This window comes from Poecilia reticulata, chromosome 19, assembly GCF_904066995.2.
Source record: "Poecilia reticulata chromosome 19, P_reticulata-male-v2, whole genome shotgun sequence".
NCBI classification, from domain to species: Eukaryota; Metazoa; Chordata; class Actinopteri; order Cyprinodontiformes; family Poeciliidae; genus Poecilia; species Poecilia reticulata.
In genome coordinates, this window is record NC_088848.1 from 21,593,085 (window position 1) to 21,620,456 (window position 27,372).

The 27,372-nt window shown below is 39.3% G+C and overlaps 1 long non-coding RNA gene across 1 annotated transcript in view; it reads right to left on the minus strand.

The window, feature by feature from the left end:
• Nucleotides 1-26,837, minus strand: part of LOC145549136 (uncharacterized) — a 37,163-nt gene extending 10,326 nt beyond the window's left edge. Inside the window, exons 1-2 of the long non-coding RNA XR_014085102.1 lie at nt 26,598-26,837; nt 24,592-24,687 (exon numbers count right to left, since the gene is read on the minus strand). This is a non-coding gene — a long non-coding RNA (uncharacterized LOC145549136). The remainder of the gene's footprint in view (nt 1-24,591; nt 24,688-26,597) is intronic.
• Between the last annotated feature and the right edge of the window lie 535 nt (nt 26,838-27,372).

A 27,372-nucleotide genomic window follows, 5' to 3' on the forward strand; every position in this document is an offset into this window, starting at 1 on the left:
TATGCCAGCGGAGTCGGCACGAGGCTGTTTGAATGTGTGTGTCCCTGTATGCGTGTGTGCGTGCGTGTGTGTGTTCCTGTAGTCATCTCCAGGAAGGAAGATGGACTCCAAAGCACTGAGCTCTTTGTTCTGGAGGCAAATCACAACGGTGAACAGAGTGGTCCTGACCTCTGCAGGTCACTGGTAGCCAACTGGCAACTGATGTAGTGTGTCTGAATTTATTTATTTCAAAGTGTTACAATCCTGAACCAAAAACTCATTTATTAGGTAATAACAGAATACTGGCTGCTGTTTGTAAGGCCATTTTATGTGGGTTCATAGACAAAATGTCAGAAGTGTATTTCAACATTAGCCTTACAGCAAAAATTAGCATCTTTGCTAATTTTGGATATAATAGCTTAGCTTACCATACTGAATGGAGTGAGTTTATTTAAGTCAACACTTATAGTGATAGCTAAAATCTTATAGATTATATTTTAGCTAACCTTAGCATGTTGGCTAACTTCAACTTGTACACCAATGTTTGCATATTTAATGGAGAAAAGAGTGGAAATGTCTTATTTTTCCAAAGTGGGGGAGTAAGTCAACTTAAATCAACACGCTAATGATAGCCCACATACTAACAATTGCAATTAAGATAACATAAGCATTTGTAAATCCTGCAATGATTCGCTTTCAGAGACAAAGTGTTACACTTAGAAAGGAAGCACAAAGAAAGCTAATGTTAGCAGTCTGCCTCGTGACCAAAATTCTCTACCTGGCCATCACGCAAGATTAGCTACACATAGTAAGCTAATTAACTGCATATACTGTATGTTTATTGACACTGGTTTCCGTTTCCTGTCAGCTGCTTGACACCTAGCTTAGTGAACAATAGATAATGTCACGTAATATTAGTGTTGGCACCGATCTTGGTCTCGACTTGGTCTCAGCCCCTGAAAGTCTTGGTCTTGTCTGGATACGCTCTAGAGTTGGTCTTGACTTGACCTCAGGTTGGGTGGACTCGACTGCAATACAGGATATCAGAGAAAACGAGTATCTCATTCCTGGACTGTTACACACTATATCTGCTAACCATCTTAGCTCCTGCTGCGAGGTCACATGTCGCGGACCTCCAAACTACCAACACCTAGAGGAGTAGACATGCTAATGGTTCGACGGACCTCAAAGACCTCTACCTATAATGGAAGACATTGTTCAGGATCACGTTTTCCACTGCTGCTCTATCCAGAGCCTGGAGAGGGGTTGCATGAGTTGGGTTGATTTCCTCTCACTTTGAAGTTCCCTCTCATCCTCCTATTTCCCCAATTAAACTGATTGTACTAGTGTTGTTTTTTTTAAAAGCGCTTCAAATCCATCACCCAGCAGCGGTATGCATCAAGTTAAAACAAAGCTTGGAAAAAGTCCTAGAGCTCTATAAAACTGGAAGAGTAACTCCTCGGTTTTTTTTCCCCCTGTTAATTCCAAGTAAAAACAACCAAAACTGGTCAATATTTATGGAGCGAAACTGTGATAATTGCTCATTTTACAGCAACTATTGAACATTGAGCAGCTTTTTTGGAGTTGCTAAAAAAAAAAAAAAAAAAAGACAAAGATTAGGCTTAGACTGGAAAGTAGAGGGAATAAAAGTTCAATGTGTCAAGTAGATGAATAGAAGGCGAAGGACTGAGTACGCACACTTAGAGGGAAAATGACAGAATCAAAGGAAATTAGAGTTACTCAGTTCACAGCTCAGTGTGGGAGGTTGCCTGAGGGGGTCGTGCGGACGCCGGCTGGCGCACAGGGGAGAAATTCAACAGCTCTGTCAACGGAAATCCTCATCATACATCTACAACGCTTCAGGAAAGCAAAACAACCTGACGGGGCTGCGGTTGTCACCGTCCGCGAGGCAGAAAGAATCGTGAAAGGTTTATTCATTTTAACGACAGCAATCCAATACATCATGTGGCGAAACTGAGAGGAAAAGACACACGGTGTTCAAATATTATTCTACGCTGCCCGGAGAAAGACGAGCTTCCTGATTTCTAGATGCTCTGTGCTTTTTGCTTTGTTGATAAAGGCACGTTGCGACCGCAAACCTTAATGGGTTTTATTTGGCCGCAATGCAACGGAACAACCCAAAGTAGAGTGTGATTGAGCGGAAAGAAGAGGATGCCTGCTTTTTAAAATGTTTTTACAAGTCGCAATCTGAAGTGTTGTGCAGGAACTGGTAGAAGCTTTTTTGAAATGAGCGATGTTCGACATGTTGCTGGAGACACACCCAACTTGGCTAGAACCGAATCAGACTGTTTGATTCGGAATGACGATGGAGAAGAAGTCAAATATCAAATTGCTGTCAATAAAACGTATTTAACGCTGCAGTATGTGACTTTTATAAAAACACCTCTTTTTTTTACACTATTTGTTGAAACTGTCACTATGCTATGTATCATGAGACATATAATCTGTCTCATACTAAATTAAACTCCTCTGCCTTCTGCTATCTAGAAACAACCAATCAGAACCAGGAGGCGGGTCTTAAAGCTGTCAGTCATCCTCTGTGTAGCTTTGCACATTTCCCTCCCACTTTTCTCCCCTTGCTTTCAGTTTCGCTGTAGCTAGCATAGCTTGTCGTGAATGCTAAGGCTAGTTAGCAAGGCCACTGATGACAGCAAATAAACGGTTTTCCTGTAATAATAGCTTGTTTCTTTGCCATTAGCAATATTTTAGGACTGTATACATGAGAATGATTAACAGCGCCAAGTCCCTCCTCCTGGCTCTGATTGGTTGTTTTTGACTGGAAGCAGAGCATTTCTTCAGATGATTTTTTCATAGAGCATCTGTCTCATGACATACTATCACAACATGGTGACAGTTTTAACAAATAAGTAACTTTTTTTTTTTAAATAAAAGTTACATACTGCAGCTTTAACCTTTTCTGGGTTTTAGTCTGAAATCTGTGTCCAAACTGTACTTATTTTATTACTAGTTTTTTGACATTTTTCACTGTTACTGAAGGGGTTTTGTCTGGAATAGCAGCACAAATGGTAACAATTCCTGGCAAATCCTGCATACTTAAAGGACATTGAAAAATGACGGAGGGACAAATGTCGCCTAAATTGATGCTTGTTAGTAAATATGTGAATGAGAGCAGATGTTTTGGAAGTTCAGCCTCCATAAAATAGAGTTTGAGAATAAAACGGATGCCAGACCACAATCCATCTGATTAATACCACGACCTACCATCTATTAAACCTGTACGATAAATGAGTAAGAACTAGATCCAGTTAGAGCTGTTAACAGATCAGAATATTTGGATCAGGAATCAATGAACATGAATCAGTTCATAACCTGATTGAAACGAGGTAAGGACTAGTTTCTATTAAGGTTAGACTCACATCACTGGTTGAGTGTTTCGCTCGTTCTTCTTTACCAAACAGCTCAGGCTCAGTCATAAATGGAAAGCAGCTGTGAACATCAATCTTCCCATCTTGCCAATTAGATTTCGATCTGAACTTTGACTGGGCCGTCCTAACTTACGCTGATGCTTTAATCTAAACCAGTGGTTCTGCTCCAGCCAGGTCCCCGGGTCACGCCATCCTTCACTGATCGAAACAGATCGATCAGTGAAGGACTGTGGATGATTATTGTTGTTATTATACAATACTTTCTCTGATTTTTTTTTCAGTAGTTTCAGGAGTAGGAATTAGGACTAATAATTGAATAATGATTTTAATCATTATTAATCTACTAATTTAGTCATCGATTAATCGTTAAGTGGAAAACAGAGTCTGCAAAAATGCCATTTGCAGAAAAAGCCAAAAACATTCAGAGCAGCAATTAAGGCAAAACTGTACAAACTAGATAGACATTTTGCAATTAGGATAAAAGAAAAACAACCTCTGACTGTAAAGGTGTTTGAGCCAAAACTCTTCACATGGCATAGTTTTAGCTTCATCGGTCCAAATTCACTAAACGAATGCTACGTTCCTGTTATTTTCTTATTTTTAAAAGGAGTTGAATTCTTTATGTATGTGAATCTTCTAATGTATTTCAAATATTGTACAAATAAGGCTCAAGTGGTTGCATGAAAAATCTGCAGAATGTGCAAATTTTTACCCCAATTAATCGTCAGAATAAGATTAACCCATTACTAAAATAATCGTTAGTTGTGGCCTTAGCAGGAATGATGCGACTTTCTCTTAAAACAAACATTATTTTTAACCTTCTCAGACAAAACAAGCACAATTAATTATTCAGCCAGATCGTTGTGCCATGCTAAGACCGATGAGCTGTTCTGGGACGGACCCATATGACCGCTCAGTCTTACTGGTTCCGTCTGATGCCATAAACCAGACGTCTCAGCTCTCACTCAACGCCTTTGCTCAGAAGAAAACCAGCTGTGCAGAAGATCAAACAGGCGAAAGGAAAGAGGCTGCAGCTGAGGTAAGTTCAGGGCCCAACGTTGTGTACGGTCTAAAGTCAGGATCTGTAACAGCCGTGAGCAGAGAAGAGTGATTGGGCTTTAATATTCCCCAAGTCCCACTGCAGTGACAATAACACCAGAAGGATGAGGTATAGTGTGACAAATTAACCTGGTTTTCCAGATGCCTTAATGAGGCTTCCATAAGGGGAGACGGAGGCCTGTTACTGCCAAAAACCACGAGTTTCTTTCACAGGCACCGGCCACTGTTCTCGATAAAAGGAAGTGGAAATTAACACAAAATAGGCTTAGATTTCGTATAAATAAACACTACCATTTTAATCCACTGCTACAGCTGTCGTTTAATTCAGTCCGCTCCAGAACATCTGAAAAAACCACATCTACTCCAGTGAGGTTTATTTGCTTAGTTTCATGTCTCAACAATGCAATAAATCATGCAAAATACAAATATATTTCGTCCAATGAACAAGTTAAAAAATACCAGATAGTGTCTGGAAGCAACATTAGCCAACAACTATTGGAAAGCCTCATCATGAAAAGGGAAATTATGTATAAAACACATCATATCATATTCTATGCTATATACACTGTTTTACTGTTGCTTAAGTAAAAGTTGAATATATGGATCATAAAGGTAAAACGGTACAATAGTACAGCGAACCCCTGCCTAGTCGCCGTTCAGTTTATAGATTTTTCTGTGAATAGTGACACCAAATTATTTAACTAAAACTTATATATATATATATATATATATATATATATATATATATATATATATACTGTATTTTTTTTATTTTATTTTTTTTAATACAGCATGTCGTCACTTTCCTAAAATAATGCCGCAAGACATTTTTGCCAAAAGTCATTTTGGCAAAGAAAAAAAACAAACAAAAACAAAAAGTAAATATATATAAACCCTTTCTATTGAAAAAAGATTATTTAGGAAGGTGACAATATCAAAAATATTGCAGTTGGCGAAGCGGCCAATCTGCCATTCAGTTTCCTTTGTGCTGATTGGCTCCAGCCCTAAGAGTAGATATAACAAAGATCTTGGATGTTAGCTTCTGTCATAGTACATGATGCATATTAAGATATATTTTGTGTTGAACGATTAAAATAGGCAGCCATAAGTGTTTTTAGAGAGTGTCTCAAGTATTCTGGTGTTTCAGGTATGTGCTTCCCAAACCCCCTTTGGGAGTAGTGGTGGCTTCTTCTTCTTTGACATTCTTTGAAGGAAACCTGAGCGCAGAACTTTAAGGCATATACAAATTCTACCCCAGGATGAACCAGATGAATGGGAGTTCTCAATATTCTAGCTGATACCTTTGCACATTTCTTTTGATATACGTGTAACGAAAGGAAGCAGTGTGTTTGGGGTGTGGCTTCCAATCAGTTTAGATGTTGTGAATTAATGGGGCTTTCAAAATTCATGACATCATCTGTACTTTACCAAACTGTTTAAATTCAAACCCTTTTGATTTTGATAGCCTGTCAATTCCTTTCGATACATTCAGCTTGATTATCATCTCCCTTCATTGCTCTGTCTGGGATTTCTCCCATTGAGCTGGATTTCTTCCGGTATGACATTCATTTTCAGCTTGGTTTTGTAATTGTAGTCTGACTGTAGTTTTAGCAATGGCACCAGAGGAAGCATCGGCCACGCTCCCAAATAATGAATCAACATTAATGATCATCTCGTTCAGATCAGAACTTCTCTTTTCGAAGTGGAGGATGGTTGTTCACGCAAAGCGTTGAACAAGGGACTGGTTTCTACCAGGCTAATTTTGATAAGACATTGAGGAAAAATAGGTCCGTTTTGAGAGTGGTTTAATCTGAATGCGTGAGAGAGACTGAGTTCTGTTGTTTTACAGTAGAACGCAGTATACTTTATGAGCTGCGATTACCCCACATAAAGGACAAACTCATTCAAGAAAGTTTACCAAGCGCTGAACAATATGATGCTTCTGTGGGTAATTAAGCTTCGTGTAGAAGCCAGAGCTTCAGATTTCTATCTGTGTAAGAATGATAACAAATAGGTGCTCTCAAGTGAAGTGAAGGTTTAGTAAATTATGTGTTTGATGGTGCATGTGGGCATTACATCCTATGTGGAAGGGTTAAGGAGAGCTAGAAGTTTGCGAAGTCAACATTTGCTCTCTCTCTCAGGTGGGTGGTATGAGCAGAACGAACAAACACGTCTAAATCCACGTAGTGCAACTCTCTTGGGTAGTGTAAAGCCCACCCAGCTGCAGTTAGAGTCTGGATCATCCAGACTCATCTCCTTCTGTATTTTAAGGTCCCCAATCACCTTGGAGGCCAGGATAAACAAGCTGACCCCAGACCCTCCACCACGCCCGACGCAATTAATGTCAGCCTCCATGAAACGCAGCGAGACCGCATCTGTCCCGATAAAGTTTTACAAGCCCCACGCTCAATCAGCCCACCCTCCACCCCACAGCCAGAAAACTCCCATGGGTTGTTTAAGACTCACAGCTTTGAGTTTTACTGGTAGGAAAAAGGCATGTTGGATGAGCAGATATATAAAGAGTTATTAAACCAAGATCAGCTGTGTTTTGAATTCTTAAAGCTTTAGTGCAGCAGATAATTCCACAAACTTTCAAATCCTTTCACATGCAGATACAATAACCCAACTGGACAAGATTTTCCCAGAAGATTGCTTTTTGAATTTTTTTTTTTTTAATTAGAAAAAGAATGTCAGCCACTGAAAAATTCAAGATGGGCACCAAATTGGTTGTCGTGGAAGATTTAGGCCCCGTCTACACAACAATGATTTCGGGTGAAAATGGAAGAGTTTTGTTGCGTTTGTACTGTACATTTACATGAAACCACCGAATGTTTTCTCTGACAACGGCACAGATTGAAAACGGGTCCCAGAGTGCGATGTTTCTGAAACGTACCGATGTCCGCTGTTGTGTAAACAGAGAAAATTTATCTTTTCTTCCAGAGAATCCCCAGCTCATGCATAGTATGCGAAGTCTACTATGCATGAGCAAAACATAGCTGCTTCCTACAATCCACAGAAGAAGAAACTGCTCACAATGCTGGTGTTACTACAATTCGTGTTTCCCCATCAGATATGGTTCCCTCAGTATCTCTTCACCGCTCCGCACTCCCCAGGTGGCAAAATACGGCTGCTTGTTCAGCATTCTTATCCATAGACATAATATAAGAGTAAAACCCGCATTGGCTGCTCCGGCGCAGGAAATACGGCGGCCATCTTGGAGCGGTCGTCCCTCCTACTTTACTCAACCAAAACAGCAGAAGATGTCTCAGCACTGAGGGATATTGTTGTTCGGATCGATGGACTGTTGATTTGAGGGTTCTACAAACAACATTTCACAAGTAAGATGGACATATTACTGTGTATATTTTGTGATTAGAATATTACTTTACTGTATTTATGTCCACCGGTGAGATACCAGCTAATATTAGCTATAGTGCTTGGTGTAATACGGGTTCAGCCCCGCTATGAAGGCTAACTGAGATTCCGTACATCTAAAAAATGTATTATTCTCTAACACTGACTTAGATTATCTGACACAAGAGCCTATATTAGAAATGAAACAATGTAACACATATTATAAAACTTAAATTATGTGTTATAACATTGTTATAGCCACAAAGTTTACACAGGTGGTAAAGACTATTATTTATATGTAATTCTTTCACTCTGTCAACAGTAAGATAGCTCCCAAATCTTCCATTTTTGTTTTGAAGGTTTCCTAAAGACACTATATGAGGAAGAAGTGGGCGATACCTATAAAGAGAGACAGATTCACTGCAGCACGGATGAATCTCACATCGGATTTTGGACTCAATCTCAGCTGCTGAATCTCTCTGAAGCTGGAAATCCTCGGCTGAAAAACATATTCATATACATACATACATACATACATACATACATACATACATACATACATACATACATACATACATACATACATACATACATACATACATACATACATACATACATACATACATACAATATATATTATTAAGTATTAATCATTATTTATTTGTGTTTGTATATTTAATTAATATCAACTAATATGTATTGATATTACTAAATAATTTATTAAATAAATTATGAACGGCTGTGTGCTTTGTAATATGCTCATCATACATCAATATCAGAATATTCCATTCCTATTCTATTGTTATAGCCACTAAGCATATTTAAATATGCTGAACTATGTATTAAAAACATACTTAAAAATACAATTGTTTATAAATGTAGCTTTGATAGATGTTTGAATATGGTTTCCAGTAACAAAAAAGCGTGTTATGATCGATTAAATGCGCTGATACGTCATTGTGCTGCTAAACACATAACGCTGAGTGGAGTGGTGGACCACTCCAAGATGGCCGCCCTAAATCTCGTCAGCAACAATAGGCGAGAGCGGTCCATGAGGCGTCTATTCTTATATTATGTCTATGTTCTTATCTAGAGAACTACGGACCAGCCCCGGCTCCAGGGAGTTTAACAGGGGGGACATTGACTTATTTTTGGGGGGCAAAATGAGTCTACGTAGCTGAACATAGACAACAACATCAGTAGCCTACAGGCTACTTGTTAACAAGCTTAAGGTGCTGTATTGATATTAGCTAGTCATTGTTTAGCTATCATCACCTGTATCCAACAGCTTTACTCAACTCAGTCGGTTAGTTTGGGGGAAAAAACTGCAAAGTTCTTTGCGTTTTGCTGGTTTGCTGCCATGATTCTAACACACACCTGCGCAGCAGCAGGTCTACTTCGCTGCCTCACAGGTGTAAACCCAGCGCGAGCGTCTCAGCGTTCATGTTGCATTTGAAGGCGGCTCGGAAAAACAGGTTACGACTTGTTAACAACGGATTCAATTGTTTTAACTGCTGAAAAGGGTGACAGAGGACATGGATACAGGAGAGGGGTAGGGAGGGGATCAATGTCCCCCCCAATGCCCGCCCATGCCGCCGGGCCCGCTACGGACACCGTGAAAGCTTAAACAAGGTGTTTTAGCAAAGTTATCCCACTTTTTCCAACTGCATGCGCCCTAATCAGACTCACACAATGCATGTTTTCTCCCAATCTATGGGAGAACGGTACCTGATGGGGAAACTATACCCCATCAGGGGTATAGTTAGGGGTATAGGTACATACTAACTATACTAAACCACGTGCCTTCAAGAAGAACTTTTTTTCAACACATGCACACTTAGTTTCAAAGAACCTAGCACCAACTAGGCGCAGCGAGAGCATTACACGTTTTCGATGTGTACCGTTACTGTGTAAACAAAGATTGTAATTAGAACGTTTTCATGTAAATGATAAAACAAAAACGGAACAAAAATTCAGTTTTTGTTGGATCATTGTTGTGTAAACGCTCCCTTACACTAAATCTGCCAATTTTTTAATCACATATACTACTTTTGGTGTCAAATGGACCAATAGAAATATTTACTGATAATGTTTTGAGCTTTTAAGATGGCCACCATGATTGTCATCAATTAGATGAATGTGTTTGGAGTCAACTCGTAGATTTCTGTACCATATAAATCATAAAAATTTTTTGAGTTTGCGTCTCCTTTTTCTTGTGGACATTTTTCAAAATGGCCGCCATGTACTAAAGTTGGCATCACCTGTTGCCAGTGGTGGGCACAGATAACCAAAAAGTTAGACTAATTTGCTAATAAGCAAGAATCTTAGCTCTGCTAACTTTAAACCATTAAGCGCATAAAAAATTTTAAGTTAATGTTAAACTACTTTACACACACACAAAAAAAAATCATAGCAACTAACGTTAAACGATGACAAAACCTGAAACTGCTGCTGCGCAAGTTACTCAACAGGTTCTTACAAGGCAATCAATGAGTGAGCGAGTTAGTTGATGCCACCAACGTTACTAAACTGGCCATTACTAAGAGGTAAATTAATCTAAATCTGGAACCTCAGGGGAATATCATCCATTCTCAGACGGATGAACAATCTTTGCTTCAGGTTTGCTTTGTTATTTTTTATGGTTTCAGTTTTAACGGCACTGTCATTTTTTTTGTCCCTGGTATTGACATGTTTATTAGATGTTCTTAAGTTTAATTAATTTTTGAGTCATTAGTAAAACCGTTTGAAGCCTGCAAACCGAGATGCTGAGGTTTCATCAACAAACTGAACCCCAACTGTTGTGTAACCAGAGCCAGTCAAGCGTTCAGAGCCAAAATGCATAAAACTGAAAGTCCAATTGGCTCTTTAAACGCATGGGTGTCCACATTCATTGCAGTTTTGGTGTTATTCAAACCCATGTGGACTGGGATGCAATCATTTACACTCACAAACTGTGGAAATATAATATAATCTTCAGCCTCTATTTGAGTCATTGTCAAACATTCAAGAGTAACGTGTTATGATGTTAGTCTAGTTTAGTTTAGTCTATTTAGTTAGTTAGATGTTAGTGGTTTCTCTACTCGAGCTGGAGACGCAACTCTTTGTAGTGGAATGTGAGCATTGCTCTTTGCTTTTCCTCTGACATGAACTTAGTGGTAGTGAATGAAAAGAATTCAACAAACCCCAAAGCCCTCCTTCCTTCAGTTTTCTCCAGTTTATTTCCCTTTTGGACACTCATACTCTTTCTTTTTTCCTCTTCACCCTTTATGCTTCGTATTTTCTAACTCTGCTTCTCTTTTCCTACTTGATGTTTCCCAGCGGGTGAGTAGACTATGCCAGAGCAATAAATTGCAGCCTTGTATCTGTCCATCACATCTCATAAAAGTCTGATTCCTCCTAGTTTAAAAGTCCAGCTCCTCTGCTTATCTAATATGTCGCCAGATTATTTCTGGAATTATTATTTTTCCTCCAGCCACAATCTGTTCTAGATGAGAAGGTGTATAGCATGCAGAGGTTGATACAATGTGGACTTGAGCTGCATATCCCCATCTGCTATAGTGTTTTAGTAGCACAGAATAAAGTTAATAAAGCTAAAGCTAACTATCTCCACAGCTATGCTAAGCTGTACAAGCACCACAACTTAAACACATAATATCTACAACACACATGGACCACTGCTACGGAATATATGCAAGTGAAAATGTAGCAAAACATTTTCCATGACTTAAAAATTAATCATGGAATCCCACAGGGATCCATGCTTAGACTGCTTCCAATTCAGGTGTGAATTAGATTTTAAAAAGGAAATAAATCTTCACAAAAAAAAAAGCAAAAACATAACTTTAATGTCACGCTAAAGATGTCAAATATGAATGTCATTTACAGAAAGTTTTTGGAATTAGAAATATTTTAAAACACTATTGAATAATATAACCGCTGCAGCTGTCTGATTCCGAAATGGCAACCAGTTAAGTTAATAAAGAAAATTAAAAAGCCTGGTGTTATCAAGAGCTATATGTGAAAGAGCTATACTAAAATCCAACATCCTGCTTCAAATTTTTCTTTCTGATTAACCATGTCTGAAATTGTAAAGAAATTCCACTGAAAACTGAGTTTTGGCAGAGCTCACTTTCTTTCAAAAACAAACACTTTTGCTAAACCAAACCACCTGAGGTGGAAACAGGTTCGGTCCAGGTAACACACAAGTCACCCTACATGATCAGTTACATTTTACAAGTTGATTAGGACAAAGCCTCCACAAAGTCTGTTATAAAGATTAGGAGCCTGCCTGGTGTTCACGCGTAAGGTGGGTTTTAAGAAGTCACCATAATGGATAAACTGAAGACAAAAGTGCTTTCATTTCAATTTGGTCCAGGCAAGTCTAAAAATGTACGTTGAATGTGATGCTGAAGATCACTTTTAAATGAAGATAAAATGAATAGAGCCTCTGGTTCCGTGGCTCTGTCGGCCAAAGCACAGCTCAGCCAATAAAGTGATCTGTACGTCAGCAGCGGTCGTAAAAAGTAACCTCCCCCAGTCAGAGCACAAATCAAGGTTACAGCAGTGGTGCGAGGCACTCAGCATCTGTCACATTTGCGATCAAACACAGAGAACACCAGCAGTTAGTGGTTGGGGACATGGATTGTGTGTTAGGGTGCGCTGGTGTGCGACTATTACAGCACGGCACAGTGTGTGCTTATGTGTGATACTGACTGGCCCATCTGCCATTACCTCACTGTAACACGAACTCCATTATATCACCAAGGAAGATCCCGTATTCCACATCTGATGAGTGAACCGTAGCTCCTAGCCGGCCGTACGCGTCAGGACACCCAGCTGAGCCAGCTGGTGGAGGATGATGTTTCACAGCGTAAAATGTACCATCTTTTCCTCGACGTGATGGGAATTATGTTTGAGCCCCCCACCCCTCCAGGTGTCTCGAATCAGTTTGACTGTGTGTGAGCCATTTTCCAACTTGTTATACGCTCACTATAATTTCAGTCACTTAGAACCCTCAGAGGCTGTTTCCAATGTCAAATCAGAACAGACGGGGTAGATCTTTGTCTCCACCATGACGCTTTTCATAAATGCCTGCATTTTTCCCCTTCTACTCTATATCCTTGAAGTAGATTAAAAGCATAAATCTGAGGAATATTGTGTTGAAAAGACAGAAAAATGTCTATGCCCTCTGACTACAATGCATGTCAATGTCACGAAATGAAAAACCATTGGCAGCATGCGATGATTGATAAATGGTTAAAACGTTTTTAGGGTATACAGGACTCGGTTTGTATTTTTGTCCAAGAACTCATACATTGCTAGCCTGGCCATTGCCTTCCTTCGCTATTCCACTCGATTCAAATCTCGCTTTCTGGAGATTTGGTCTTTTTTTCCATTGACTTGTGATTCTCACTGGTTTGAATTTCTACCAGGTCAATCAGCGATCAGCAGAAGTCGTAAACAAGATCTGCTTTAGAATTGTAGTCTGCTTGTAGTTTTAGCAATGGCAGCACATGAAGCGAGCGAAGTCGCTCAGTCCGTGTTGGCCAAGTTTTCAAATACTGAAGTAACATCAACAGCCGCCTCATTTGGGTCGGCCTTTCTCTCAAGTCGCACATGTGCTGATGATTTTCTAAATATTTTTTATGGATTTCATCATTATAGCACAGATTTGTTCACGACATAGCTGCTGGTTGGACCTATTAAACAACATGTTACTGAGAAAAAACTGTGAACTGGATTTCAACACAAACATTTAATTGCATCAGGAGCTGATGTGTAATGAAACAGGACAATAAGGCTTGTTTTAGTATGTGCTAAATATGTAGATAAAAAGAGCTTGGATCCAGTGGTGGAGACTTTACAATAAGGCTTAGAGCCACGGTGCTAAAAGTGGATCAAATCCAGAGCTGCAGGAAGGGATCCAGACTCTTAAATGATTTAAACATCGGAATGATTGCTAATACGTCTGCTTTGGTCTGGTCATGCAAAATAACCTCTCCACAGCATCTGGGGAAAACACACACAATTGTTTCCATGAAAGTTCATAAAGTTACCATTTTTGAGGAGATTGTTTGTTTTAAGTAGCTTAAGCTCAGAAGCAATGTTATGCACCATTAAGTCAGGAAAAACATCATTCTGATCCCCCCGCCCCATTTAATGTATGTATTGTTTTAATATAAAGAACATATGCAAGATATCCCTCCATTAGAAGAAGGCAGATCAATCCAAAATATCGGTAATATTGACACCAAGTCGAAATCAGTATAAGATCAACACTAAAGTGCTAAGATCGATACTTTAGTTTCAGATTCTGCTTTGAAATGTTTATTTTATATCATAGTTTCTCAAATCTACCTAAAAAAAAGAGATTATATTTAGATTTGCTCTCAAATTTGAATTTTTTTTGTACTTTATTTACTTGGGGAAAAATGCACAAAAATGTGTTTTGTTTTTCTATTTTTTCTCCATCATGTTTACATACTCAAAGTATTTCGTAGACACCATGTCCAATTTATATAGGTTTTAACAAAACAATTCAAAGAAAAAAAAACACACGAGGGTTAGAAGTTTGATGATATATCAAACCTAAATTTAAAAAAAAAAGTATCAGTATCAATATGGATGATAATGGCTGTGTGTTTACTTAGTATCAGATCGATACCAAAATATGCAGCAGATGTGTTGCATAATTTTAACAAATTTTCCTATCATTCATTTGAGGCACCAGAGTACGTGGATGGATGGATGGATGGATGGATGGATGGATGGATGGATGGATGGATGGATGGATGGATGGATGGATGGATGGATGGATGGATGGATGGATGGATGGATGGATGGATGGATGGATGGATGGATGGATGGATGGATGGATGGATGGTTTATTCATCCCTTTGGGGTTCAGTCTCCCACACAGCACCAATACATCAAATTATTGATAATCCTAGTTCCCAACTAGTCTTCTTAAATAGGATTAGCAAGATACTTCTTATTAGTATATGTCAGAGTTGTATTAATATCCCCTTGCTATGTCAAAAATTTCATAAGAACATGCATTTTCATGGTTTCGTTTTAAAAATAAGAGGCCCACAGCATTACACCTAATAGATACCTAATAGTAAAGATGAGATGGCTTTCTACTTTTCCATCCTTTGTTTTACGCTAAAAAGTTCAGTCTTAGTCTAATCACTCACAATACTGAGTGGAAGAAAAACAAAACAGTCCTCCTTTTCTCTTTTCTCTGTCGTTCAGAAAGATACAGAACAACACATTTGTAATTTTCTGGGGTGTCGTTTTCTCGGTACTAACCAAGATATTTGTGTGTCTGGCTGGATTTAATGTGTTTTCATCTAAAACGCTCAACATCAACATAGAGAGGTTAGTGAGGTCCAGTGGGATGCGGACAGGAGAATTCCTGTTAATCGGCTTGAACTGATTGACTGGACATACTTTTCTATGATTTACTGAGAATGCTGGGGCTTTTTTTCTCCATACAAAGCCCGATAGAAATTGATCATTTCCATCAAAGACGTTTAAGTAAAAACCTCACTCGCATAGAACTGAACCAATTCCAATGAAAAAGGTTCATCTCTAGGGCTCTGGTGCAATAAGATGGAGCCGTTCTGCATTTAGCCCATTTTCATTCAGTCATTAATCAGAACAAAGTGCTGCTTTACAGTAAAAAACTGGTGTGCAAGAGATTTTCTAATTAACAGAAGCACAGCCAGGGTACCTGGATGAACCACAGCCAGGGCTTTTAAATGTGGGTAGGGGAAAAAACGCTCTGGACTGTGTCATACGTTTATTTGTCCTGCATCATTCATAAGCGCCTGGCACAGAACCGCACGGCCGGCCTGAAAAGCCCTGCTCATATTTGGTGTTTGCAGACCCCCGAGTACAGGGTTAATCTGTGCAAATCTTCAGCGCTCATTATTTGCTTAGCAGGAATTTCAGCTGAAACGGTCGTCAACATTTTGCTCAAGACAGATGTGCCTCATTAAAGGTTAGAATTCCCAAAGCAACCCACAGCTTCTTGTTTAATTCCCCTTCCAGTAATTAAGAGTCAGGTTTTTCCTCACGTCTTAACAGAGAGGATGTCTGAAAATGTGAAGAAAAAAAAACAGGACTTTGTGTTAACAATTATAACCTATACATCTCAAAAATAAAGACGAAAAACTCTTCATCTTTATTCTGATTAAATGTCTTTTAATCAGATGATGTGTTTCCATTACAAATATGCGCAAATCTTTTGTCTATTTTCTGCCAGTGTTGGAAAAAAAGAGAAATGTGGAAATTAAATTAAAAATCACACATGAATAAGTTCGTTCACGCAACAAGTCATTAAAAATCATGCCAACGACAGATGTAAACAGTTATATGAGATATATTCATAAGTCAGCCATAGTGCTAGTGCTCATCATCTAGCAACAAGGAACTTATACTTGGGAGTGGCTGCATATGCACCGATTTGGGGAAATTGTCAGTAATTTTATGGAAAGTTGTGGATTCAACACATTGGATTTACATGTGCAGTGAAGCCAGCTGCATTGTCCAAAAAATGCAGAAGGCGGTCAAAAAAATAATTCATCATCCTCCGATTACTTGCTGTCATCTTCACTTTTGTTTTTGCCAGTAGTAACATCCAGCTGTTGATCACAACTTGTGTGATGTGAGAAAGTGTTTCGATTCAGCTGAAAATCCACCTCATTGTCACACAAAAATTTTTTTATCAAAAAACTTTTTTTTCAAAAAAATGCAGCGTTTCCACGAAGCAAATTTATTTTCAGAATTTCAATTTGCTCAATTTTATAGTCACTGGAAACACAACTAGGGAAAGATTAGTGGATTCTTAACAATACATGTCCAGCTTACAGGTTACAAGATACATAAGGTTTATGCCTATGAAACTGTGTTCCAATTTATTCATGTGAGGAGGCGGGGCTAGGTCCAACCAGGTGTTTTGAACAAGCTGAATGGTTGCCATGGAGATTAAAGGATTTTTCATGAAAGAATCAAAGAAACACTGCAGGTATGTTTTTGAAGAGGGCATAACATTATAGTGCAATGTAAAGCTCACAAAAGTCAATTTAATATGGCACTGCACCTTTAAAGCACTCACATGTGGAACAACGGTCATGTACGAACAGATTACGTATTTTACTGCCTTTTTTTTGTTGCCAGGTTCACGTCGTCAACAAAACAGAACGGCAGTGAAAATTAAGAGCAGCATTAACATATAATGTCAAGTTTACATGGTTGGAAAAATAGAGCCCTCAAACAGTGTTCCTCCGTTCCACCAGAAACACAGTAATGATGCAGTTAGGAAAGTCTTTAAAAAGTTACAAGTGAAATCACGTGGGTGGTACGCGCTGCTGTTCTGACTCAGGCCCAGCTATGCTGGACGGGAGGCCGAGGGGGTTTCACTCAGAGAACCTCCCCCCCCCCCACCAAATCTCCAGGGTTATGTACAATTATTCTTTTTTTAACGTTCTGCCGGACCCTGACAGCGTTGTGTAAAACGGCGAAGATGCACGAAGGCAGACGCGGACAATGGCTGCTACTGTGCGCTCGTGTATTTGTGTTTTCAAGGAAGGACTATTAACCGGTTAGTTACAGGGAAACTCAGCAGGGTTCAGATACGGTTTGTCTCGCTGCCGATTCAAGCTGTGTGACTCCGAGACGCCGCAGTCTCCATGGGTGGCCCTTACACATACACACACACTCACACATACATATATATTTTTATATATAAAAGAGACTTTCTGCAGAAAAAAAATAAATGAATTTGTACATAAATTATTGAGAATATTTGCTTAAACGCATGCTTCGTATCGCTCTGACATGCCACATAACATGCATGATTGAACACATAGGTAAGAACACACACAAAAGGGGACGAAAACTTAAGATGTTTGTTTATGCGACTGCTACATAATCCTATCTAAAAAAGACACACACTGGGTTATGTTTTTCACTCGCATTTACATTCCCACTCCCCGCTGGGCCGTAAAAACAAACCACACAAAATATGGCGTTTGTCCTCTGATTAAACAGCCCCGCATTCCAGCGAACCGTGCTGGACCAGCCCGGCAACAGCCGTCATATTGACAGTGGGACGTGCGGTTCGTCTGCATGATCGCTCATGAAGGGAGGCTTTATGGCTCAGCCAGCTCCCTATAATCAGCTTTAAATGGACCCAAAGCGTAGAAGACAGACAGACACCTCCTTCCCCTTCGTCTCGGCCAGCCGGCCTCCGGGGGTCAGGAAAGACAGTGACAACAACTACAGCGGTCATTAAGATACAAGGGGGTTCAGATCACCCCAATGTCTATAAAAATTCATATTTATGGCTGCGAAGGTGCAGAAAAGTTTCCTTTTTTTTTGTTTTTTTTGTTTTTAGATCGGCTGATCAAGTTTGTTTGATCAGCCGAAATCAAACAAACTTGAGTATGTAGCTGGTCGAGCATGCTGCTGAAAGTTGGTGAGGTCTGACAAATTCCAGACAGAAATTAAGATTTATATTGGAATTTGTCCCATTTGGGACAAAGCAAAGTTAAAGAAGCTTCTCAGAGTTTGAGACTGAATGGACTAGTAGGAGTAGTATGTAACTTTTATGAAAACAATTTTTTTTTTTCCTTTACATATTTGTTGAAACTTTCACTATCTGGTGACAATATGGTATGAGACAGAATCTGTGGGGGGAAAAAAGTGCTACAGAGAAACAACCAATCAGAACCAGGTGGGGGGTTTTAGGACTGCTAATTAACTTCTCCTTGTTCTGTGCTATTGTGAATGCTAAGCCAAGCTAGCATGACCACCGATGATGGGAGGTAAACAGTTTTCCTGTAACTGTAAATTGTTTCTCTGTCATTAGAAGTGAGTATAAGAGATTGATTGACAGCACTAAGATCCTCCTCCTGACTGATTGGTTGTTTTTGGTCAGGAGTGGTGCATTTCTTCACGCACCAGTATCACCTCAGGGAGGAAGTGGAGGAGAGCGATCTTTTCAGATTCTGTCTTACATGTCGAAGAATAAGCTTTTATGAGTTTTAGCATCATCTCTGGCATCATTTAGGTAGACAAAGCCTAGAACGTGCTTTCCTACCTTAACTTGCTCGAAATAAAGTGAAATGAAAGTTTTGAAGCAGAAAAGTGAAAGTCTTCATGCCTCTAAACTCTGCTACAAGTCTGGAAACAAGAGTGGGCCCAAAATTCCTCCACAATGACGTCAAAGTCAGTCATTGCAATGCTCGATTGTCACAATTACACTTTCACATACAACCTCTATTCATTGAATCCCAACCGCTTTTAACTGGTTGTGAAAGCCAAGAAAAAAAACAAATTGGGATTCTTATGGTTCCCCTCTTCCCCAAGAAATATTGCTAAAATCTTTCTCGTCTCGTTCTCATGAAATCAATATTGCGTATCGTCTCCACAAGTATGACGGATTTATTACGACACCCTTATTAGTCATGCAACTGCACTTTTACGTTCTCTGTTCTTCAGATTGACTTAGAGAAGCTCTTTCAGTTGACTTAGCCGATGTGCCTGAAGCTACACAACATAATACGCCAAGGCTTTACGACTGTATCTGGTGACGGTCAGAAGCGATGCAGTCAGTGCCCCTATGGCGGGACTCTGGGGTTACATTTCTCAGTATTTTGTTTTATGTCTCCTTTTGGTTCATACTGTCTTGTGGAAAGGTTTTCAGGCTTCAGCTGTTTTAGCCGTTGGTTGGATTGAACAGGGTGGCCTCACAGGGAACTCTGTGGATTCAACTCACCTCTCCTCTGAGAAGTGCTTCTCAAATATGGCCCAGTCTAAGAGACAGTGCTCAAGTGGTATCCCAGATGTACGCTACGCATCAAGAGTTTGATTGGTGTCCAGAGTAGACGGCGCCCAAGCAGCCTCTAATCCAATGGCTTTCCAGTGGCTTTATGACTTGAGATCTTAATAAAGTGTTTGAATGACTTTCCAGTGCTTTCATTCAGCTTAATTCCCTTTAGTGGAGGACAGCAAGCTGACTTTGAGTGCCAGGAGGATCTGCCCTGAAGAGCTTTGCAGGTTTTAACCACTGAAGAATCCTTACAGAAGGGGATTTTCCCAGTGCAATTCATCACTGTCTTTACTGTGTGTGTGTGTGTGCGTGCGTGTTTGAGAGCGAGTGTGTGGGTCTGTGACGGGACATTACAGCTATTAGTGGGGATTTCGCCTCACTTTGACCCGGTGATGTGTGTCGTTTTAATAGGTGAGGAATCAGATTAGTCCTGGATGTCCTCCACATGCTCTGCGTAGGGTGATGGACCTCGTCACACAGAGGGAGAGGACCACCGCAACCATGAACATGTGGTTGGTCTAACCGATATGACATCATCATCGACATTAAAACAGTGTTGTGGGTAATTTGTGTAGTGTTCCCCAAGCGACAACACATACAGTCTCATTCTGACCATGAAACCTTTGATGTATTTTTGTCCCCTCTTCTTGCCGTTTCCTGCCCATACAACTTGGACCCAAAAAAATCTCCATGTCCCTTGAGCTTTTTACATTTTCACATTACAACCAAACTTGTGTTCTTTATGTGTAGTGTAGTGTTTCTCTAAAATGCATCATATTTTAGAGAAACTTGAAGCCTTGTTTACACAGAGCTGTTTTTTTAGTGAAACTATCAAATGATTGTCGTCATCGAGTCACTTGTTTACAGGTCTCCAGTGATTGGAGTCTCTCACACCAGCACTTTCTGAAACCAGGTCTCAGAGTGAAACTTTTCAGGAACACTCCCTGCGGACATGTGAGGTATTCCGCAGGTGTGGAGCGCACAGGACTTGTCCTAAGCATGCATGGCAGATAAGAGTGGGAAAAAAATGGCTGTAGTATTGTACTGCACTGCAAAAACACCAAATCTTACCAAGTATTTTTGGTCTAATTTCTAGTGCACATGTCTTAGTGGATTTGAAATAAGACCAGATATGAGCGCTAGTTTTAAGTGAATAATTCTTAATGTTGATGAAAAAGTACTAGTTTCATTGGCAGATTATTTCTCTTACAACAAGACATTTTCCTCATCTTATAAGTGAAACAATCTGCCAATGGAGCAAGTACTTTTTCATCAATATTAAGGACTTAAAACAAGCGTGCATGTCTTGCTTAAAAGTTATTTGTAAGTTAGTTTTGTCTTATCTGTTTTTTTGCAGTGTGTGTGTGCTACTTAACCTTTTAAGGTTAACACATCTTTTGATACAGAATATTATATATATGCATATATATACTTGGTTTACCAGAAAATGAGGCTCACTTTGCGTTTAATCCACATACTGAATAAAAAAAAATTGCAACGGCAAGCTAAAATCACAGCATCACACTGTGGTGTGGCATGACAACTACAGCGGATTCTAAACAGTGATGTGGTGCCATTAAAATGTGGAACTTTTCCCAATCAGCATCCAAAAATGCACTAGACGGCAGTCTTGTGTACACAAAGTCTGAGTCAGCACTAGGCCTGTCACGATAACAAATTTTGCTGGACGATTAATTGTCTAAAGAATTATTGCGATAAATGATAATATTGTTTCAAGACCTTTTGACACTGATTTAATGGAAATGACTAATAATACATGCGATTTCCTTATAGAAACACCTTATTTTCAAAAGAATATGTAACACTGGAACTGATAAACTAAATAAACAAAAACAAAAATAAAATGGATTCTCAGTCTCCATTAACAAAAAAACATACTTGAATAAAAACTAGACAATATAAAGCCAAAGTGGAAATAAATACTGCATTCAACCAAAAGAGTGCAGATTATGAAGTTTGTATATTATATTGCCCTTCAGTAATCACTAGATTTAAATAGAGAAAACGGGTACATCTGACTACCTAATGCAATAGTTCACACTACACCATTTTTTGCCCCTATTTTCCCCTTATGACAATCTTAGATCGTTGGCCGATCTAACCGATCATCCTGCAGTGTGGTGTGTTACGGTAGATCGTCGTGGCCGCTCCGATCTAAATCAGGGGTTTTCCCTGACTGGGAGCTTTATGCAGCCCGTTGAATGTGACAGGTAGCCAATCAGAAAGCACGGATTCTCCTCCTGCTTTCTGAGGGGAAATTACGGAGTGGAATCCCAAACAGCTGACACTGCGCAACACGAAGTCCAGAGGACATTGGAGATGATTTGTGGTATCATTAATGTTTATTCAACATTTCGTGCAAAGAATATAGAAATGAAAAGGGGAGGAGTTGGAGCCAAATTGCTACCTCAGTTGATAAACCCGGTAGGTATTCAGCTGTTCTTCGTTAACGTGACATAAATAGGCTATAATGATTTTCATTCCGTCAGGACTTTACGCTGACTCTAGCCATGCATCACAGGTAGATTCTAGTAAAGCATTGATTAATGCCGGATTTTAGTTAACTAGAATCTGGCATTATTTTGTAGCCATTATTTTGTGCTCATGTGGCTGGATACCATACGGCACGACAAACCCAATCGAACCGTTATACCTAAGATTTCTGCCGGCTAACGTGTCCTCAGGGTTTGAAAATGGGCCGATAACTCGTGTAATGTGCGCTGGACATTAGACTAAGGAAATGAGGAAGGGAGGGTCAGTGGGGAGCACCGGACTGAGCCCCTTTTTTCAATCAGTGTCATCAACAGAAAGAAAAAAGGCCGGAAGAGACGATAAAGACAATAATTAAAATGAGGTCGATAGGTTTAATTGATCATCCGATTAATTGATTTATCGTTTATCGCGACAGGCCTAGTCAGCACTTTGTAGAATCACCTTCAGCTGCAGAATTTTCAGGTATATCCAGGGGTGAAAGTAAGGGGGTACGGCAGGGTACTGCGTACCCCTAAAAGATTTAGCGGGGGTACGCAGTACCTGCAAGAGAGTGGAGAGGCTGTTTGCTGTTGCTGTAAAGAATTAATGGGTTTACTGTGCAGCCGTGAGTTCACCCACTAATCAGCCGTGACTGATTAGTTTTTCAAGAACAATCAAAAACACGACTTAATCAGTTAATGAATACCTTTTTTCTCATTTCATATTGTTTCTGAACTGTTTGTGCTTTGCTAGAGCAGTGGTACAATACGACGATTGTGGAAGGTTTTGAGTTGATATAGGCATTAGGTGACAAACTGAACGCAGCCAGGAGGCTGAGAGCAGCACGTCCTCCTCTGACTGGCTTAAAACGTTCGTAACTTTATGAAAGAACAACAAAAAAATCAACAAAACGTGTTCAAATTAATGACCCAACAAACAATCTCAGCAATTATTGTTTCAACAAGGTGTTACGCAATTCTGTGCGTTTCAGTTCCATTACCAAAAAAATAACTAGCAGAGCAGGAGTTTAAAATTAACTAATTAATCGCTGCTGTGTTCATGAGAGGTTTATTAATGATCGCAAAATAAATATCAAGCCTGCAAACCTAATATCGTAATGGACTAAATGTTATATTTTTAACGTAATCTCGGGTCGGCTTGTGGAGCGCAGGAGGTTGCCATGGCAACGGGTGTGCTTAAATGAGAGAGAGAGAGAGAGAGAGAGAGAGAGAGAAAGGGTGCGAGTGGTTTTAAGTTGATCACCTGTTCGGGTCGTTTTACCTTTCTTTACCTTTGATGTGGCGCATCACAGCTGCTGTAATTTCTGAACGTTCAATAAACGAAAAACTTAGACTAATTACCTCGTTCTTTGTGAGTGCAAGTCATTTACAACAAACATCAAACACGGTATATATTTTTCATTAACAAACAAATGGCTTCTACTGCGATAATTATGTGAAATTTTCCTTTATCAAACAATTTTGTTTTTTGCCTCTTATTTAGTGGAAATATTGATGTTGATGAGACTTTCTCTAAAATAATAACCTTTTCAACCTTTATAGCTCCACTGTTGAAAATGAGGCTCTAACATTCACAAATGACATTGAAATAAAATCCAGTCCAACATCTGGTTTGAGGTGATTCCTCTGGAACCTGTTGGAGGAAAAATATCCCAACTTCAGAAGATGTGCTTTTAAGCTAACAGAGCTCTGTGGTTCCTCCTATCAGTATGAGAATCAGGGTGAGGAGGCACCATGTTAGGAAGAGAAGTGGAAGCTGCAGGATCTTCAGAACAATCAGGTCACGAAGCTCGGCTACTGATTATTCCTCTGTCTGGACACAGGATCAATATAACCAGCTTAAAAGCTCAAATGAATGGTTATATGGAAAACTGGGATGCACTCCATGCCATGATGTTCAGAATTTAGGTCTCACGGCATCTCAAGGTATCAACATTGCAGCCAGTGGGCAGAGGGAGGAAATACAGCTTTATTCTGTAGCAATTCAAGAGCTATCCAGCTTTTATTGCTTCTCAAAAAAAATTGTCAGCACAGAAACTCCAAAGCACACAAAAAGCAATATATATATATATATATATATATATATATATATATATATATATATATATATATATATATATAATTTTTTTTTTTTGTCATAGTACCTCCAAGAATTTAAAACTACTTTCACTCCTGGGTATATCTCTACCAGCTTTCCTCAATTCAATTCTCAGCTGGTGATAGCAACTCATTTTGTTTCAATAATGGAACTTTCCAGCACACTTTAGAAGCAAAATAGGGATAAAGTCTGGATCTTGTCAGAGTCGGACTTGTAAAAAAAAATTTTAAATGTCTCTCATGATGTTCTTGTGTATGCTCAACACACAGCAGAATACAAGGGGAAATTTGCAATTTAGAACTCAACATCAATCCAAAAATCTCAGAGTGCACACAGGCTTACCAAAAATGTACTTAGATAAAGTCCACATGTCGTTTCCATGGGAGCAATGGTCAAAGACAGAGTAAAATGGGTTGGGGTTTTTCTTCGCAAACGTATCTGTGTAGACAATGGTTAAAAAACAGAGAGAAGTAAATAAGGCATAATGTTGTACATATGTTGAACAAATTCGAAAAATGTATAGTCTACTATGTGTCAAAATATGACTTTTTAAGTCTTGGGAAAATTATGAGTGGAGGAGATTAGCTAAGTGTTTTGTTCAAACCCTCCGCTGCGCTCACCACACAGAACGATGACACACACACACATACACGCGCGCACACACACACAGAGTCACATTCCCCTCTCCCAGCGCTCCTGGCATCTATCATAGTACTGTGTGTAAGACATCCCACATTAAGTTTGTATTGGAATTTGGACTTCCACCCCCCTCCTCCATACATAGGAGGGGGAACTACCATAATGTTACTCTATAGGTTTGCAGAGCTGCTGTGTGTGTGTGTTTGTGTTGTATGAAGCTTGCATCCTGCTGTGATCACAGAGGGAGAATGTTTCTGTCTGCTCACAAAGAACCTCTGTTCAGCATGGGACCTCAAGAAAATATGTAGAAAAGCACTTTGCTATGTGTTCTGCCTCAGAATTTCATTGTTCATGTGCGGTCTTAATAGCTGCTCTGCAATCTTTACAGGATGTTGAACAAACTATCTCTCTGCTGTCAACTTTGAGCGGGATATGTTTTATTAGCTCAGCGATTTGCTGTGATAATGTATAATTCTTTGCAAACAATATTCATATGCTGGTTAAAAACTGCTTTGATATTTCAAAATTGTATCATCAGTAATTGCACCAATTACTGATGGTGATCTCAAAAAAAGATTTGAGGAGCAGTGATTTCCAGCAGAAGAAGATAAAGGTTAAAAAAAGAAGCTTTGAGTAACTTAAAAAATATATTTTAGAAGTTTTACTGCACCGTATTTTTTACTTTTACTTCAGTAATATCATTAAGTATCGCTACTCTAAGTTGAGTTAAATTTCTAGCTACTCTACCTAGAGCTGTGTAATAATATCGATTTTGCGATATATATCGATATTTTTTTCCCTAGAAAAAAATCTATATTCATCCGCAAGTATTGTAACATCCAACTGTCACCTTGCTCACTCACTGCTTGCTTCGCTGGGAGAGTGATTAGGTCATCAGGCTTAGAGTGATTCCTTCAGATGTTAAGTGTCAAGGTTAAAAAGGTATCAAACTATTCAGAGCAGATACTTGGTGCACTTTATTTACTTTACAAATGCTTGTAAACTACAGTTTGTACTGTTTCAATTAAAAGAAACATGTTTTCTCACCACTTCTTTGATTCATTTTGTCCAGCTGTCGACTTTAAATCTGTGTCCATGTCCAACCAGAGCCAGGTATTGTGTAGTTGGTGCTTTTAATCAGTTTTCAGTTAAATTAATTAAATCCAACTCTATAACAGTCACAAAATGTCACCAAGATCACTCTGTCCCTCTAAAATCTTTCAGAAAAATCGCAAAAGTGTATTGAATTGTATCGTGTGCGGAATATCGCAATATATATTGTATCGTGAGCAGAATATAATGTATTGTATCGTGAGATTATTGTATCACTACAGCCCTAACTCTACCCACAGCGAGTAACTTTCCTGAACATGTTTTAACCAAGAATGCACAGTTTAAGTCAAAGTGAAGGCAATTTTTCATACACAAGCTTTGTTTTAATGTTAATTTCTATCTAATGACGTATTTAAAATGCTCAATCCTCAAACAACAAACCATTAACATTTTTCATATTTAATTTACTCAAACTGCTCTCGTGTTTGTTGTTAGCAAAGCTAGCAAGGAAAATATGCTAACGCTCTCTCAAATCACACACAGACTGAGTCACTGTCCCCAAGCGATTGATGGATGAATTAAATAGCGAGAGTCCGTCACCTTCTGCAGACATTTCCTTCACTGCGAACTCAATTGGACTTGTGTTAAAACGTCACCTGGAGAAAGTTGGGCGGCTCAGTGGCTCCACTCTGCCGGGCTGCAGACAGAAAGCCTCGTAAATGTTCCTGTGACACACCACCAGCTGGTGCGGCCACGCAGCGGGAGCCAGACAGCGTCACACAATTACTTCAAGGTCGAAACTAGTGGTAACCAGCGCCATAGCAACTATTATTATTTTTTATTTTTTTACTTCCTCTTCTTCTGTTTTATTAGCGTTTGGCTAATATGAGCATTACCGCCACCAATTGGCTGTAATGTTGTATGACGGAGAAGAAAAACGTACTATCTCTCAATGGCAAAAATGTTAAGGCAAAATGCTTTGCCTTAACATTGCGATCATATCTTATTTTTTCCCACTTAAGTCCTAAAATATCAAGATACTGCTGCCTAATTTATTTGCATCTTCTTGGTTTGGGATGTAACATTGGAAGTGGCATTAATGCAGCATGCATTTTTTTTTTGTTCCTTTCCTGTTTCTCTAATTTCCTGAATCGCAGCATAAGAAAATTTCCCCTTAAATTTTGTCTGCTGCACAATAATCTCTCTTTTCATAACGTCACATCCCCAGTAGGCCACACTGTGATTTCCTCCCTGTCCATACTTACCATACTCAGGATCACCAACACACCTTGCGCACTTCTTTATCCCTTTGCAATCTTTTGCTAAGTATCCAAATTGCTATATATTCCCTTATACTGAACTTTACAAATAATAATATAAAAACAGCTCTTCAGGGATCTTCTTGCTTGCAGACTCAATCAACACAAATTC